General features: G+C 33.3%; 1 protein-coding gene across 3 annotated transcripts in view; it reads right to left on the reverse strand.

Moving 5' to 3' along the window:
• LOC125069271 (mitochondrial cardiolipin hydrolase-like) overlaps window positions 1–19,041 on the reverse strand; it is a 142,313-nt gene that overhangs the window by 8,297 nt on the left and 114,975 nt on the right. For 2 of the 3 annotated variants that reach the window (XM_047678706.1, XM_047678704.1), the window contains one exon: window positions 15,162–16,134. The gene's annotated coding sequence lies outside the window, so the exon portion shown is untranslated. Of the gene's footprint in view, window positions 1–15,161; window positions 16,135–19,041 lie in introns of those variants that run through there. The other variant, XM_047678705.1, reaches the window with a different exon arrangement.

The following is a 19,041-nucleotide window of genomic DNA, read 5'->3' on the forward strand; positions in this document are numbered from 1 at the left end:
GTGACAACCCATTAGTTCCTACACACTACAAAACTTAGCCAAAAGTAGATTACACGATAAACGTAACGATCAAACTATATTCGACCTTAACGCCGAAGTGATAGAGTTGAGATTCGTTAACATAGAAAATAAAATTCCATGTAGCAGTTTAGTAGTTCAAAGAACTTCACCCACACACACGAGCGCAGTTTTCTTTTTTGCTGAACATTTCTTGATAATGATGAATCGCGCATTATTTGAATAGACACCGGTCAGGAGCGATGATCTATGTTGTCATATAAAAAAATATAAGTGGATCGCGAACATGTGTAATAAAAAAATATATTAAAAGCTTTCGCACGTTTATAAAACTATTCTTTAAGTTACAAGTCGATAAATACTCCTTGGTTATACAGTGGCCTATTCTATTAGAGAATAGAATTTGGGAATTCCACCTCATTATCAGAACTTGCACCTTTTAAGTATAAATAAAAAAAAAAACTTAGTTTAAATAACTATATACGTAACATAATGTAGAAGAAATAGGTCGTGAACGTCCCGCTACTGGACTGAGGCAGCTCCTCTTGAGGATAATGTATTAACTCTCTATTTTATTCACATACCGTTATTATTTAATAATATTTCTAACACTTCTTGTCCAATCTTCTTGATCCTCATTCCGGTCTGGTGGTAGCTTTCTCTTCAGAGTTGATTTTCATTTGTTTTTTTTAATTTTGGTATGCATTTTATCAAATGCTCCAAGGTCTGCTGCCCCGTGTGATTTTATCCAATACATGCAGGTTACCTGACAATATTTTCCTTGATCGCCGTAAAAGAGATGAATTGTGATGATGAAAAATACACAGAGGTCCTTGTCCGGATATGAGAATGCAAACATCGATGAACCTCTCATAACCCCAAACCGCGCCAAGAGATATTTCACAGGCATAGCAGGAGTTTTCGGAAAAATAAACAAATTACATAATTTTCCTTTGACTTCATAATTATTTTTAACATGTGTTAATTCAATGATTCTCATATAGATTATTATTTATTCAAGCTGCCGTTCCTTGATTCATTATCACTCTTTGTTAGAATTGTAAAAAAATAATAGACAAATTCGTTTTCGGAAATTCCATTTTCACGTCACCGTTGATAAGTGATGTATGATGTACAAAATTGTCGCGTATTAGGTATCGAACCCGGAACCACTGGTCAGTAACCTCATCATCCTCGTCGAAGTGGTGATATGCTACGTAAGCTATTTTTGGTTAGTGCGTAATTGCGTATAAGTGTGACAATGTTCAACAATGAGATTTTAACTTTGATTACTGATATGTCCAGATAGACTGCGGCCAACGGTTGGCCACACTGGCACCAAGAAAGAAAAAGTTGGCTCGTTTAGTTTTATTCTTTGGTAGTGCGACACTCTATCTATAATCGACATACAAATAATATAAGGATTTAAAGTCAATTGCTCTAGTTGAGTGCGAATGTTGGGTAAACTGATATATGTACCGATGATCTGATGATGTTCATAATCGCCCGTAGACATTGGCAGTTTAAGAAATATTAACCATTCCTCTACTAACGCGTCACCAACCTTGGAAACTAATTGGTCCCTTGAGCCTATAGTTACCAATGGCTTACTTAACCTTCAAACTGGAACACAACAATCCTGAGTATTGTTGGAAGAATGTATGATGAATGGATGGTAGATACCCAGATGAGCTCGCACCTACCATCTAGTACATTGAAAGTAACACTTAAGTACAGATATTATGGAATAAACACATACCAAATTCAAATGGAACGAAACTGTTTGAATCCAACAATATACAATTTGTTGGATTCAAACAAAAACAAAAATTGTTGGTCTCTTTGCGCCTTTTAAAAATTAAATCCCGTCTACATCGATAAAGTTCATCAAAGTTTAGGATTGCGGTACGAGAAGACATGACATCAACTTTCAATATTGAGGGAGAGATGAGTTTTCAGACTTGGAATGTGGATTACGAGAACTTGTCATTCATGCCTGGTAATACAGTCTACTATTAAATAGTACCACGAGAACATGATCTTTTGGTAAGCATATATGATATTACCATGGACGTAACTGGTTATTTTTCATACCTACTACACACAATTGGGATAAAAAATCGATATCGATATGTTTCATACAGTTTTCGATATGTTTTTTTTTCATGTTAAATAGTGACGTAAATCAAAATCTCTATAATAAATAAAAGATCATATTATATTTAAACAAATTATATAATGACTATATTAAGTCCTATGAAAAAAAAAATACAAAATGTTCCTAGCGCTGAAACGAGGAAACTCAATGTGTACCTCGTTATGTAAAGTCGTTTCTAAATTCAAAAATAAATACATTTCCAATGGCTTAGCAACACGTTATCATCTAAAACTCGCACTCCCTGACCGATAGCAGATTTTGACAAATCGATTTTAGATTAGCTACGAAACGCCGTCTCACGTTTAAAATGCCCTGAAATGAAGTGGCTGCCAAGCGGGGTCGACGACCTGGCATAATGTAAATAAAGAGAAAAACGTCAATCATGAACAGCGCCCACACACTATTTCAGGCGAAATCTATACTATCTATGTCATTTTTAAAATATATCGATCAAGGACTTGAATGGACTCGTTGGTTATGACGTCATTTAAAGCAACGTAGCATTGCGATTATAATTCATCTCGTGCTCGCGGTGAAGGAAAGTATCGTTAAAAGTATCGTCAGGTTACCACCTGCATGTGAGATAAAATTCTTCCAAATGTATATCCGGTAAAATTCATTGGAGCAGTGTAATAAGCTCTAAAAACTGAGGGGGGGAGGATTTTTGCCTAGCAGTGATATACAGTCTGTTACTATTTACTTTAATCAAAAGATAATCTTTAAATAAAGGATCACATAATTAATATAATTTAAGTTTATCAAAATATTATAATAGTTTAAGAGTAAGTTCAAGATCAAATTTGAATACAACGTCTTTAAATGTAACGTTACCTTATGTTACGTGTAAAGTTTCAGACACTTCGTAAAGAGTCTACAATAGGTGGCGTCAAGGTCGCTCAGTACCGCTTATTAACATAAGTGTTACCATGACTGGCAGGCGAGTATACATCTCAATGATAGAACACTTCGGTTGCGTTAGATGAAGATTTTGGATTCTACTATGACGTAACATTCAAATGTATCAATGATAGATTTCACATACTTCGTACAAATCCGTTTCTATATATAAGTCGAAACGGTCACGGAAAGAAGTTTATCTTAAGAGTGCTATTATAACACAGTTCTACTTCGTGTAAATAGATAGTCTAAACAGTGTGTCCTAATGTACGGACAACCACACCCGGACCGGTTGCTGTTGCGTGGAAATTGATCGATATTGACAGTGATACGTAGGCGATCAACTCTCTCGGTGACCGCAGGAACAATGCGGACACGCACACACGCGGAGAAAGGTGTCATTACACAAGTCTTAAGAACAATGGTTATGGTTTACATATGTGTGCATTGTAGCCTAATTTCTTCATGATAAATAAAACCAAGAACTGACATAATTTCATATTTCGTTACAAATACAAGAACTTCTGAATATAATTAAACTCTCATTTGCTTACTTATAGAAACGTCCATAAAAACAAAAGAGAGATCATATTATTTCAATAATTTTATTGACAATAAGTCCAACTATTGGCATCACCTACTGGACCCCGAACTAGCTCTGGGGACTGATTAATGGTGATATATCTGAAAACAACTTCGGACAAGCTGAAAGATGATATAGTAACTTCAGGGTCTACTATAGGTCATTCTTATAAAATATTTGGTACAGAAATCAACGCAAACTACTGCGTCTGTTGTCTATCAAGAGCTGCGGAGATGAATATGAATGTTATTATAGTAATTAACAATCAACTTCAATGTATCTTGTTATCTTTCAGTATCTCGTATTTGCATATCATCCTAACAGATCCATCATTCTTTTAAAAAGAAGAATAATTAAGAAATATAACCTTCTTGACACGTATATAAGTGTACTATGGAAAACATATCTAAAAGATTTGACATATTTTTTTTAACCTACAGAAATTAGGTAGACATACTGGCAATATAATTTCTCATGCGTAATTAATAATGACTGTGGTTGATTACTGCCAGAATGATCATCACAGAAGATTTTCTTAAGAATAATTATGATATAATATAATATCAAATATCATATAACAATTATAAATGTTTTGGGAAAAAAAAATACAATCGTTTTCAGAAATAGAAATCAATAAAACAAAATAAAACGTTAATATCAAAAGAATATACGTTAAACCATTCAATAAAAATTTAGTACGTTATAACATTGTTTTCGCTACGCATCGATCAGAACGATCCAATTACACCATCCGATGGAGTGGTACCGTCGACCGAATGTTCTACATACATGGTTTTATGAATCAAGCGTAACTGGATGTGGTCACTTTTATCTCCTATAAATTTGTACGTATATTAAATAATTTTAAACGATTTATCGTTGCGTTATGCATTAATTTTAACGTTATAAGCATGATCACTGATTCGGAAAACGAATCAGATCAATCAGCGAACGAAATACATCAGAAATAAGTTTTTTTCAGAATATTTTACGTCCGTATATTTTGGTGTCGATTTTCAGTTCGAGATTTTAATTTTTAAAATGTATTGAAGTCTTTAGAAAGAGTAGTAGAGTCTATTTGGTTTTGTGCAATCCCGTCGGGGTAGGTATTATTGTGTTCCGGTTTGAAACGTAGCCTCGTTTTACATTTATAAACTTGCGGAATACTTAATTGTAGTTACGAATGTTCCTAATAATATAAATGTAATTGAAAATAATTTTATACCAACATAAAAATTTCAACTATTCAAAAAAAAAAACACTAAATATTTGTATCATTTCCAGTTATCTATATCAATGTAAAGTAGCACACATGATTCACAAAGATATCCAACAGGTTTAGAATATTTCATTCACAGTTGGAGGACAGATGAAGTCACGTGACGCACATCATAGACAACACAGCCAGTGATACCTCAGATACGGTCGAGAACCGGAAGTGGCATAGCGACGTTCAAACCTGATTTAGTGATGGAAAAATCCTGACATTCTCATTATGTGTTTTAAAACGCTATTTAAAATGCTAAATAGAATCAGATCGTTAATATTATAATGAAATTTAATTTTTCACAACTCATACATAAATCTAATTAATTAAATTAATGATTACCTAAGTATAATTAGTGTTTGTTTTATGTTATACAATATTTAAATGGTCTAATTTGCTGGCGAGCATCTATAAACAATAATTCTATGACAAAGTTGTTAGTGATACTGTGTTTTCCGAACCGGTGGTAGCTTTGCTTATTATAGTACCGTAAAATGACGGTTAAAAAAGCCTACTTGAATAATATTTATATTTCCTAATAAAACAAGGTGAACAATCACAAATAGACAAAAGAAAAATATCTGCTGATTTTATTTCTCCGACTCTTCTCAGCTCAGGGTATTTTGTTCTTCTTCTTTCGTACCGGTGGTAGTGTTTAATTTGACAATCAATACATAAACATAATACTTCTATATTGAGAAGAGGAATTTGATTTCAATGAACTATCATTAGTTTTCAATGTGCACGAATTAGAAATCACAATAAAGTCAGCGTGAGAGTTTCATGAATTATTTCCAGTTGGATATATTTACCTTCAGCTTTAAACTAACGATATAAACTTGCGGTATTGGCATATTCTTACACATATACATACATATCTACTTGATATATATTTCCACATAGATAATTCTTGTGATAATCCAGTGTCACAAAATTCACACTATTGCATAATTTGTATAAATTATATTGTTATCACAAGTTCTACAATTTGAAATTATACAGTGGGACTAGTTATACACATTTAGAAAACTTATACAGATTTAGAAAAACATTTTTTTTATTTTTAGTTTTTTATGTCAGAGGTGGCAAACGAGCAGGAGGCTCACCTGATGGAAAGTGATTACCACAGCCCATGGACATCTGCAACACCGGGGGGCTTGCAGGTGCGTTGCCGGCCTTTCAGTATATTTCGTGAATATGAACAACTTACCTAAGGAACCGATGGTTGGACACGCGGACGTCGGCATAGCGACATTTGTATGTAACAATATATATTATCTTGAAGGTGACATAAAAAAAAAACATTCAACTGTACTAAACGAAAGTAGATTAATAATTGTTTTATATTTGCAGGCCGAACAACGGCAGATTTCATGGTAGATATAAATAATGTAACATCTAATGTAACTCAATCTATGCAAATAAAGAAATTGAATTAAATTACATCGGAAAAAAATTACAGACCCAGATATCGAAGACATCAAATTTCCAAAGATAATTCCGAAACGGACAGGACGATGAACTGCATACATCATTACGCGCCGGTAGCGGCCAAGCAATAATAAAAACTTTAACAGAGTGATTTATTACATAATTAAGGCAAGTATTCCTTAACGAAGTTTGCCTCTTAAGTAATTACCTGTGCGGTTTATAATGATATTGAAAAACGTTTTGCATTCGTCGTATTATCGTATGTGTATACCACACACATATGTTTGTCGTGTATCTTAAGATACACTGACCAACTACGCAGGGAATATTATGAGCAAAACCGACACAATCGAAAATAGTTTAGGCGTAGGACCTTTACGTGTTTTCCGAGCCACACTTCAAACGGCTATAGCATTTTATCGGCGAACCTGGGGCCTGAAGCCACTCGAACAACTAGGTTTAGAACTCCACATATATATCGCGTTACTGGACAGAATCCTTTTCTTCTAATGATAACATTTGGAATTTATTTCTAAACGTTGCTCTAATAGGGTTTCCAGTATTTATGTGATAGAATATCATCCGCCGTTTGACCATAGTGGAATTTGCTTCATTCTTGCCTTTATGAGAAAAGATATAAATAAATTAAACACGTGACCAGTCAGTATGTCTTGTTGGATTTAAAGAAAGACCTTAGGTTAAGACATACTTTTTGTTTTAATCCACTGAACCCAGAACTATTTGCGTCAATGTCAGTATTAAAATCGAGTAATTATATTATGATTTAAGTGAAATTATTTTTCACTTAAATGTTAATTATTCATATATTTTTGTTATCAAATCATGGACCATATGAACCTCATTTTTTATGGAAATTTAAACAACTTTTAAATTATATTTTTCACAAAGCAATTTTTCTAAAGTTAAAAAAATTACTTAATCCATTTATGATGATTAGTATTTTTGATCTGTGCCGCTCGCAAAAAGTCTTACTTAAATTATACAAAATTATAAATATGATCGTGTGCTTGGTAAATCAACATAATAAAACCATAAAATAAAATCTAAATATGTTGTTAATATTATATTTATTTATTATAGAACAGAATGTCTCACTAGAAACTTGAAACAATATTTCATATTGTTTATAGACGAAAAATAAAGAAAATATTTAAACTGAAATCTAATTATTTGATAATTATATTCTATATATATCCATTGAATGGGCAGTATTTGGCTCCCTTCGTCAATTCGTCGATGCTATGTTTGGAAACCACTTACCTACCATGACGCCTGGAAACGTACACACTAACTGTGGAACTGGTTCACAGGTGCAAGGTTCAGCGTGTTCTGGAGCGAGCTAATTCTAGAGAATAGATTATCTGGAAAAACCCACATTTACATACACAATACAGGCAATGAACTGGTCATATGTTGAAGGACCTATTATCATCGCAGTAGATAAATCCTTGAGGCATCGTAGTGGGCTCTTCAGTCAGCCAGACTGAAGTCCTGAAGGTGGGTACGAAATATTAATAAATGACGATACAAATAACCGCCTGCAATTTTGACATGAATGCTGATAAAATGTTTCGTCGTGTTATTGGCATCAAAGTAAATATTAATAATATAATAAGAGCCTCAAATTTATTTCTAGATAAATGTAAATGTACTTTTACGTTTGCTAAAAGAGACTATTTATTTAGATGGAATGGTTATCTTGTACTATGGACATTACTCCGTCGTGATTAACGAAGTCGACACAGATAATTAAATCAATACGACATACGCCAGCGCTGCTCTACTTAGCCTTACATTGTAAGGAGAATTTCTAAGTGAATATCGATAAGTATCGTAAAACATGTAGGATATAATAGGATGTCTTTTACTTACTAGCGACATTTTTGGAAATAATCCATCACCATGGTATTTTAAGTGCTAAAACTTTTGGAATAAAATTATTTTAAATCTTCGTGGTACCATATTGTTATGCTGTCTGGCTATAAAATGCAGGCACATAAATATAACATAACAATTGTATATAACGTAATATAACAACGACACGGACAACAAGTCTGTGGAGAAATAACACTACAATAAAAAAGTCTTCATGGTTCATTCGTTCATCCATTCTAACGGCTCGTAAAGGGTTAGGGCTTATTACGGACTTATTATTCTGCTAGCTTTAAAAAAACACCGAGTAGGATTGTTTTACTATACTTACACGAGTTATTTCCCGGCATGCAATACACAGGGCACAATTGCTGGCATAAATTATTCAACACGATTCACGCACCACCAATTGTACCGAGACACTATGTCAGAAATACTCTAAAAAGTAACAACTGCAAAAGGTAACTTCAGAAGAGCAAAGTGTAAAGAATTTTTTATTATACATAATGAGATTCGTCAACACCTTCGGTCTAGATTCTAATTTAACCTATTTAAATCCAAAAAAATTAAATATATGCCAGTGACCATGAAAATAGAAATATTAGAATTAAAAATGAATAATGTACTACTTATACTTATGTCAAGGTTCGAATTGTCTGATTTTGTATTCTTGGTCTTCATGAGATTCTAGATTAATCAGTTAGTATTGATGGTATTCGGCTTATCTGTCCTTAATGGAGTCATCTCCATTATAGTCATGGATCGCCAATTTTGGACTGTTATCCAGAATTTGCCATTAGTTTTGCCTTTAACCAATGTCAGTAAAGCGTCTTCGCTTGTTGTCGGTGTAAAATATAAAGTTGTCTTGTGTACAGTAAAGTTGCTGCTATCCCGTTGCACTGTACAATGACCGTCTCGTTATCTAATCTCTGCGCTATTGGATCCTTCACCGTTGCCCCCTTAGTCCTGTAGAAATTCTCTAAATGTACTAATTTTTGGCTTCTACGTGACCAATTTTTGCTATGTACAATATATCAAGCATAGCAGCCACGTCAAACACAACATTGGTAATACAAAATAACGGTTTATTGTTACATCCGTCATTATATTTACTGTCGTATTATCATTCATTATTATCATAACTTTTCGCACGAACGATTCCGTTGAAAGATAAAAAGGCTTTCTTCTATTCGATTAATATTTATTACACAAGTTGCTTTTACTAATTGCTATTTATAAACAGATGAAATATTTTAAATAATCTAGTAATTGATGTTTAAACATAAATTAAATTTTATTAGGATTATAAATTTATTCTGAGGAATGTAAGTGGAGTTGGCAATTAGAAGGAGCGTTAGCATTGTACTTTCACTCATGCACTAGACGAGGCGGTCTAGTTCTTTCAACGTCTAGTACTCGCCTCAGGGTGTCTGGCATTTCTCTAACATATTACTCATTAAATTTGAGATTTGTCGCATTTTTTGCAACTTGAAAGCTTTCTGACGTCGAGATTACTTTACCTAATAAAATTATAGGTATGATCAATATTATTAGGTACTTATAGATGTAATAATAGTAGGTATAACATTAAAATGTAGGTAAACCAAACGAGTCTGTATTTTCTAGTATATATAGTGATCATTTTTGCTTCACTCCACTAGCATTAACTTGTTAAGGGGTTGGTCGTCTGTCAATCGTTAGGCATAAAGAATAGCATAAGTCCTTCCTTGGGGATCATTTTGCTTGATAACAAATTTCATCAAGATCGGTTCAGGTTTTGCCGTGAAAAAGAAACTGACAGATAGACGGAATAACTTTCGCATTTATAATATTAGTATAGATATTTCCGAATTTCCGAACATTTTTAATTTCAATAATTAAATTCCACTCACTTTTTAAAAAGAATGAAATTTTTTTGAAAGGTGTTCCATAAAAAAAAAATACACTCAAAATCGAAATATCGAAACCAAGGCAGCCACCAGTTGAGCAACTTTACGTATGCACTTTCCAGTTCCGCACATGGTCATAAACCGATAGCTCAGTGGACAACTATTAAATTGACAGCCGAGCAATGATTACCGCGAACTTATTTGCATATAAGTGCAGTTAGAATGATGCTACTAAGAGTACGGACAGAGTACTTGAACGTATATGAAAAATATAACGAAACTGTCTGTATGATATATTTTTTGTTTATAAGGTAGATTTCAAATTTTTTTTATTGTTTTTGGTATGTTTTTGGAGAATGATTGAGCCAGTGTTTTGACAGGCACGAAGGATATCTTGGATCCTGTGGTTGACGCATCTTACATATCTTATCTTTTTTTACTATTTTTTTTATGGCATTAGTTGGCGGACGAGCATATGGGCCACCTGATGGTAAGTGGTCACCACCGCCCATAGACAAAGGCGCTGTAAGAAATATTAACCATTCCTTACATCACCTATGCGCCACCAACCTCGGGAACTAAGATGTTATGTCCCTTGTGCCTGTGATTACACTGGCTCGCTCACCCTTCTAGCCGGACACACAACAATACAGAGTACTGTTATTTGGCGGTAGAATATCTGATGAGTGGGTGGTACCTACCCAGATACGTATCCTTTGAAGGTTATATCCACATAAATTGTACAAAATTATTTAGTCGAATTTAATGTGATCGTATATATAACGTGTTAAAGTCCAAATTTAAATTAATTGATTGTATTTTTATTATTAAACAATTGAGTTTCAGGCAACCCTATGTTTTAGTTTGCTTGAAAGAAATAAAAGTTACATAAAACAAGTTTATTAATAGCTATTATGGATTTATTATTACCTAAATGTTGTGTGCGCGATTACTCAAGTCAAAGTCAAAAATCTTTATTCAATATAGAAGTGTTTACACTTGCTTATTGATTGTCAAAAATCTACCACCGGTTCGGAATTTAGCACCTCGGACCTGAGAAGAACCGGCGAAAGAAACTCAGCGGGATATTTTTTTTTTTGACCATTTTCCATGTACAATAATAATTATTATGTGACTTGCATTAAACAGGGAGCTGAAGGAAACATTCCACGCAGACAAAGCTATGATACGAAGTGTTATAGTTAAATAAGGCGCAGAATCTGTATCGAACATTTATTATGGCAAGATTGCTTGCACGAATTCGAGCAGGTAATAAAAGTTTATTTCCTGCGATTAAAACTCTAGTGCCGATAGAATTTTATTAGAAATCATTCACAGGCAAGTTTCTATCGTTCTTCATTAATTAAAAGGTTTAACCGCCTTCTTAGAAATGATATATTTTTACATATTGTAAAAAAAGTCTTGCCCGAGTCTGTATTTCCGACAGGTACAACGTCGGTGCCTTCAAATCTAGAGTTAAATGTTATCTGCAACATCGTAGACGATGTTGATACTTAAGATCAAGCAAGACAATAGACAAACGCTAGCCTATTATGGGTAAAAAAGTGCCGCATACCAAATGAACCTTAAAGCTACATGTGCTTATTGTAAATTCGAAAGTATCTCTGACTGTCTCCTTGTTGCTTCGTCGTAATAACTTTAACGCAGACGAAGTCACGCGGCTCAGCTAGTGTATCTATAAGTTAAAATTACATAATAATTCCTACCATTACCTGGGTTTAATTTAATTGATTTTGTTATCTCGACCTCACCGATCGCCTTTTCTCTATCTTGGCTGACTTGACAAGTGAGCCATTTAATTGATATCGAATGTTAAATTGGCAATGGTGATCTTCCTACATAATATCAAATTGGACAGAACCAAAATATCGCTATCTCTTTCTAATGCGTACAAGAAAACGGAATAGAATATTGTAAAATAAATAGTTTTTCAGCGTTTCTGGATCATTAGATGTCAAATTTTAAATAAAATGTTCTACATCTTCAAATGCCTTTAAAAACATATTTGGTTAAAATATTTGATCCTTACTAAGAATATATGGCTTTGGTTGCTCTGAACTATGCAAATGAACACCGATTGCATATAGTAAGAAAACATAGCCTGCATGTTTTAGGAAATATCCACTTGACGACCACCATGAACTGACGGACAGATGTAGATGTAGTACATTCTTAAAATATAGGTACATATATCAAATGGAATCAAAACCCGCAAAAGGAAATTTCATAATGTCAAGCACAGTCGCAAGTTGATGACACTACGTACGACCCAGCGTCTATGAGCTCGTAAGTCTTACTAAAATAAATTATAATAAAATAAACACATAGTTTGTAGTTGTTTTTTTTTTTTGTTACTTATAGAATAAGATACTTTGGGAACATTTTCTTCAATATAATATCAAAATTTAATTGTAATATTTGAAACATTAAATTTACTTTAGATTCATATAGATCTTACAATTATATATTTGACTTTCTACGTGTAGGTCTTCGCGACAAAATCTCAAAAAAAAAAAAAAAGTTGACAAAACAAAAACAAAGAAATGTCTAATTGTTACTTAATCGAATTAAAAAGTACGTGACCGAAACTACGTGCACATAAGAATCGCTTCAATCACGATGTCAATGCCCCAATTAGGCCGGTCCCTTTAAGTTAAAAATAACTCCATTGAATGTTAATAAGACGATGAAAATTTCCGTCCGTCATAGATTAGATATTAATTATTCGTAACCATTGTTTATGTAAGCAGTTCATTGAAAAAAAAAAAAACAAAAAGAGAAGCAAATATATGATCACGAGTGAACGACCGGCTAGATCGCATTTGATAAGCCTCGGACGGCAGACAGATTAGCAGTGGGGAATTAATTTTCACTTGCCGTAACGCGAGATATACTTCGTTAAGATTGCTCATTAATTGGACGCGTTCGAAAGTGCATCAATAGTCTGTATTTATTTATTCTTACAGAACGATATCTAGACGAATAAAATATGTTTTTGGTAATGTTTACTCACGTCTACTTATATGTATACCAGGAAAAGCCTTTAAAGTATATAACATTAGTATATAAGAACTTGTCCTTTTCTTTATAATTTAGACTATTAAAATGACAAAGCGTCAATTTCATGATCTTGTTTTATGTAAACGCGAGTTTCGCACGTGACATTGGCGAAATAATCTGTGCCATCTTGGCAGAAATAAAAGCAAAAATTAAAAAAAAAAAAGCGGGTTATTGGTTATATACGGACTTGTCATTTTATGTCATCGGAATTTTGACGTTCGAAATATGGCAATGTATTGTGCTACAATACAACTGCTGTACAATGTTACTCTTTTGTTTAGTGGCTAGCTTGTAAGGCAGATCCTGACATTCTGGGCTTAACTACCAAATAATGATTATTGAAATTTTCAATCAAAAAAATTCTTACACTCTCAAGTTTGGACGTCGGCAAGTTGTTCCTGCCAATGAATTCTCTCCTGTCTTTTCAAAATACCATCCATCCATACAGAAAACACTATGATATCTCGCCGTAACCGAAATCAATCAGAAAGACATAATCCGAAGGCAATTTTCACCATTCCTTCAACATCAATGCGCCAGTAATTTTTGGAACTGTCTCTTGCGCCTGTAGTTGCACTAGCTTAATCACCCTATAAGTCGGAACAGTACTACCGGAACTAAATATTGCTATTTGACAGTGAATATCTGATGAGTGGGTGGTATTATCCAGTCGGGCTTACACAAAGTCTACGTACATAATTAACTTATTATCAAATCAAATCCTTTATTAAATATGGACGCATTACACTGGTTCAGAAAAGAAAATAACCTGAGCTGAGAAGAACCAAAAAAACTCGGCGCGTTGAATCGTGATCTAAATCAGAGATGTTCCAGGTTTTCTTCACACGAAACTAACGTTCCTAGCAATGTACACACACCGGTATGAATGTATTCGCATATTTTTAACTGTCAATGTTATATTCCTATTTCACGTGTCTGTGTTAAGACCTTCTAGGTCACGGAGACCTTGTCTCTTGTTAAATTTATTTCTCAACCATTAACCTATTTGGTTGAGAAAGATGTGGCTAGTTTTGTAAAATTTATTTCTAATTATTTTGTTTTATTAACCATAAATATATTACAAAGGCATTTATATTATTTTCTTAAATTATATTATTAAATGCAATAGTAACTCTCTCTGTCTGTCTGTTTGTCTTTTGATGTCAAACCATTGAAACGAATTTCATTAAATTCGGTATGAAAAAAGTGGTCAGCAAAAGTCCTCTACTGTGTTAATGTTAGTGGAATAAGTTTTTGATTATCTGTAATAGCGATTCATAATTTGGGCCTTATGGTTATTTATCGTGGTTCAAGTGTATGAAATGTTATCATCTGTTTCCATACACAGTCCCTATAGCGACAGTAGATTTCGGCACGTGTAATTATTATTTGAATACAAAGAGTTTAATTAAAATATTATTGCGTAACATCTCACTCACGAAACTATAACCTTGAAATAGATAAATGGCGTAGCAACCGCGACTCATCTATATATCTCGACCAAACATTTGCTCACACACACACTTAAATCAGCTATGACCCACTGACACACAATAGACTGGCCCATATAAGACAAGAATAAATGATCTAGAAAATGAACACTATCATTAAAAATATAACAGATACGTTGTAGTATTTGGTTCAATTCATTGGCACCAGCTGATCAAATTTGCCAAATGTCTACACTGTATTGCCATTACAGACATGCGAATTAAGCGTTTAACATTTAAACAATAAGATGCATTATTGCATGATTATACTGATCAGACTCCTCAGCCGGTTTAGAGCAAAGGTCGGGTTGTCCTGATGACATTGAATTAATTGGAAAATGACTTTATGACCGACCTCCAAATGATCTATTCAACATTTATAAGACGTGCGAATCCACTGTGAGAAAATTTTACATCGCATGTGTGGTGGGAGCTTAATGAAACACAGTTTTCTCGATTAAGCGAATGTTTATTGAAATACGATTTAAATCATACAAAGTAAAAACAATTACAATTCACATCATTATAATATTATTTCGAAATTAACAGATTGCATAATCAGAATTTTTCGTTTTAAAAAATTGGAATGCAATCCCGGGTATTGCCATGCACTAACTTAAACTCGAATTTAAGCATTGATCGCATATAACCTAAAATCAAGTTATACGAAGCAAGGCGTACGACAATATACAATTATTTATGAAGCAAGTCGTTTTCGAATAGTAAATTGTTGAAGTAAACATTTCATAATCATATTATTACAATTATTTAATAATAACATAATAAAAAAAAAAAAACATGTCAGCGTAACGATATGTCTAATTACTCAACGGAAATAAAACAGAACGATTATTAATTAAAAATTTTAACGTCATGCAGACTCGCGAGTTGATATGTAAAAAAAAAAAGTCATGCGTTAGAATTTTTAGTATTTGTTAGTCAATATTCAAAACAATTTATACAATACAAGAACTTATGACGTATAAGCGGGCCGCGACGGAAAAAGGAAAAATGACAAAAAATATATAAATAAAAATCAAAAATATAAGTCAACGAACTTAGAGAAAAGTGAAGCATTCTTCCTATTTCCTCCGAGGCCTTTATCTACTATAACAAAAACAGAATATAGTAGTCAAGATCTCTATTCTACAAATCAATCCTATAAGGATCCCGGGAACAAATAATGAAATTGCAGTCAAGCACTATCACGTAGTATCGACGGGATCAAGTTTACAAAGGGGTGCTTGGGATCAGCGTTGACTGCAAGTCTCATACTGTTCCAGATGTATCAGATAAAATGAAACACAAAACAAAAACAAAAAACAATTTCATTGTAACACAAAGAACAGACTGATACTTATTGAACGTGGTGGTAGTGACAGAACGGAGAGCCTTGAATTATCTGCATCGGAAGCGGCGTGTTGTATCTGAAACAAGGAAAAAAAAACATAAATAAGTACAATATTCGTTTAATCTATCAAGCAAAGACACAGTACAAATCATAATAACATATAATCTCATTATAAATTACAATAGATAACTGAATAAATTAAAAGGAAAATACATAATACTATTATATAACCACGCGAGGTTTTATATTATAAATGGAATAAATATATACGTAAAATTTAAGTTGTTAGAGTTATGTTCCGATAGACTGAACTGGATACGATTTTATGATTTATAACCGTTTTAAAGATTATCCCAAACAAATATAATAACTTAAAAAACTGTAATAGTTTGAACACAGAGTAAGCCACTTTAATATAACTAATTGTACAGATCCATCGGCTACTGTATTAAGTAAATCAACGGACTTTTAAAGATCAACTGCGCTAGATGATTTTGCAATTGGAGTCAATCTATGAGCTATTGTCAACTTTGCAAATAATGGACCGAAACCTTTGCTTTCGTCAAGAGCTCCCTTAAATATAATTATACCATAACGCCGTGTCAAATTTGACAACAAAGTTAAAGAAAGGGGGACGACAGAAATTAATACATCGAGTATGATATTGCAGTTTCGTGGTCTGCAGCGTGATGAGTACGGAATTTATTAAATAATGAACCATATATTGTAAGTTCAAGAGTATCACCCTTAATAGCCCCGAGCGTTATTTGATACAATTCTTGAACTATTAATTATAATTTGACAACGAATATATGAATCAAAGGAGGTTCCTTAGGGAAGTAAGAAGGTATTTTTCTTTTAGAAGTTTTAAAATATTGTATGAGGGATAGTTATGTATATGTAAAAAAAAAGTAGAAATTCGAACTATTTGTCTTATGCTTTGACGTTACATACATTAACCGTGACTGTAACAAAAAAACGGATAAATAAACTAATATAAAATATTAAATCGAATTCAACAAAAAAATTAAATAAACAATAGTCAATAGAACGATTTTTAATCGAAAGTCTGCTCAAAATGAATCCGATTTGACAGCTGAGCAACTAAAAACGTCTCTATTAAATAATAATAGGCGTTAAATTATAAAAAGAAATCCAAGAACAAACAAAGAAAGATATCGTTGGCATAGCAACAACGTCGAACCGGTTATCAAAATAAACACAGCAGACGTTATCAATCAGTTTCGTCACGGCCTCGATTTGGCCCACGCCCCGAGATATCTACGATTCACCCCAATTTTTAATCCCACCGGTATTAAATGACCTACAGTTTTACAGTAGTCGACGTGTGTAGTATTGGACTCTACGGATATCGCTATAGATGTTATAATCGGTAAGCATTTTCGTTTGGTTCTTGGTGGTCTATATCCAATTAGCTAAAGTGCCAAACTTCCACGGTCTATCATGACGACGTCTTTATCATAAAGCATGCTTATATTATTGCGTAGGGACTATTGCCAAGAATGTCCCTTTTTCTGACGTTTCCGATGATTATAACACTCGCTGGCCTCAATATTCGGCGTTAATAGGGCTATTAAACTGTAACGCTGTCTACAGACGCGGAAAGAAACAGTATGTTGCTTATGTTTTGTGATCAACGTATTGATACATGTATGTTTCTAAAATATCTAAAACGACATTATCTTAATGTATTCATTCTCGGCCGCGGCTTCGCTCGCGTTTTACGCGTTGGTCGTCATGTTTTAGGTATAAAAAGCCTGTCATTTGAGGCTTGCTTTATATCAAAATTCATCAAGTTGATGTTTGATCGTGAAAAACTAAGAGAAAAATAGACAGACAGAAAGAGTTACTTTTGCATTTTGCAATAATCGTATGGATTATTGCTTGGAGCAAATAATATATGTACCTGCTTAAAAATATTAGTATAATGTGCGTGTTCTTAATGAGTTTTGTATGTGAAAGATAGTTATTGCACCTGACTCTTTAAATGTTTATGTAGCAATATTTTTCGTCCAACTTAATTTTGTCTGGCAAAAAAAATCTTGTACAGCTCTTTAAGGATTATACGTACTTTTATAACATTTTTATTATATTTTTTGTTTTACAAATAAATATTTTATTATTAATCTTTGCTTAAATCTCATTTCAATAAGAAATATATTTTAAATATATCGAAATTATTTTTATTGATGCTGTTTGCTAATTAACACTTACTCTGTATTCGGGTTAAGAGATAAAACTATTAAAATAGAATATGCTAATAAAAGTAAAACGTAATCATTAAAAATATATATATAAATATTCCGAGAAACGTCTTAACGTATCTTGAAACATCATCTCTCGCCTGATACATTTCGTATATCAAATACGGTGTTGCCAAATAAAAATTAATTTAATATTTCAAATGTGAGGTTTGAATGCGTCTGGTTGAGTTGCGATTATTATGTAAATATTTGTACCAGACGTTTGACATTCATTACGGACGTGTGCATGTCTCAAATCTGTATCAATGCACTCTCGAATTTAGAACATGTCACGTGATCGATCTAAAAGCATTACTTGCTTGAAACTTTCATTTTTACGATTTAAATTATCTAAATTTTCCGTTGCCTGCAGCTTTGCCGTATATAATTATTTCATCACAATACATATGTAGCATAATGTAAAGCCGTTCCTTACGTTATGTTTCATATAACAATACATAGTACACAGTTACAATTAAACTTAGTTAACGTTTATGATATACATCTCAATTTTTTTGATGTCATAGATGGCAAACGAGCAGGAGGCTCACCTGAAGGAAAGTGATTACCACCGCCCATGGACATCTGCAACACCGGGGGCTTGCAGGTGCGTTGCCGGCCTTTAAGGAAGGAGTACTCTCTTTTCCCAAGGTTCCCAAGTCGTATCGGTTCGAAAAAACCGCCTTAGAAAGTTGGTACCACAGAATGGTTGTGCGGGT

This window comes from Vanessa atalanta, chromosome 15, assembly GCF_905147765.1.
Source record: "Vanessa atalanta chromosome 15, ilVanAtal1.2, whole genome shotgun sequence".
In the NCBI taxonomy this organism is placed as follows: Eukaryota; Metazoa; Arthropoda; class Insecta; order Lepidoptera; family Nymphalidae; genus Vanessa; species Vanessa atalanta.